This window comes from Penaeus monodon, chromosome 30 (assembly GCF_015228065.2).
Source record: "Penaeus monodon isolate SGIC_2016 chromosome 30, NSTDA_Pmon_1, whole genome shotgun sequence".
Taxonomy (NCBI): Eukaryota; Metazoa; Arthropoda; class Malacostraca; order Decapoda; family Penaeidae; genus Penaeus; species Penaeus monodon.
Window position 1 is genome coordinate 13,766,809 of NC_051415.1, and position 954 is coordinate 13,767,762.

Here is a 954-nt window from a genome sequence, read left to right on the forward strand (position 1 = left end):
CACACAGCTCGAGGCAGAAGACAACCCTTTATGTCAGTGAAGAATCCTTTCGTGAGTTTTCCCGCACAGAAAATTAGCACTAACATTTACATGGAGAATAACATATCATTTTAAAATACGATAACACCAACAATCATACAGCTACAAGCATGCAAAAAAATAATGTAGCTTTTTTTCTATTTCTTGTATTTGAATTAGATAAAGGATACCAGATTTGTTTTTCTTGTAATTATTTTTTTTAAACACATGTTACAACAGACGAATCAGCTGTTTAGCAACGACATTACACAGGTCATCAACAATGAGCACATAGCATTACCTAGAATATATCACAACCATATTATAGTGTCTGAAACACATATGCAGGGAAACACAATATGTATATATCTATATGTAATCTCCACATAAGAAACCACAGAAATAACTGTCATTCCACCAATACTATATCGATCTTTGAAATTAAGAAAAAATGACAATGATGACACGTACGAACATACGGTTTACGATTGCAGGCTTATTACAGTGAGTCATTGAATATGTCTATTACATTAAATATGCCTATCTTAGAATACCATCGATTAATAAACAAACCATAGGGTTTCTTACAAGCGGAATCAACGCAACAATAAATTTCTTCTTTTATAAACGCTATAAATTTTCAATAAACGTTTGGAGACACTGGAAGAGGATTAAATGCCTTCTTTAATAGGGTAGGATGGATATATGTTTAGTCTTTTGTTATTGCTAGATGAAGTGTGCTGTTTCGCTCTTCTTCATAAACATCAACAACGTATAGATAATCATATTCAAAAGTCTTAATGCCTATAACAAAATGCGCTGAGCACTCTTTCCTTGCGTGTCTGGCTAACGAAATTGCGAAGAATGATTAATAATGATAATGGGATTTATTTTATAAATTTCCAAAACATTCCAAAACTTCCCCATAATGACTCA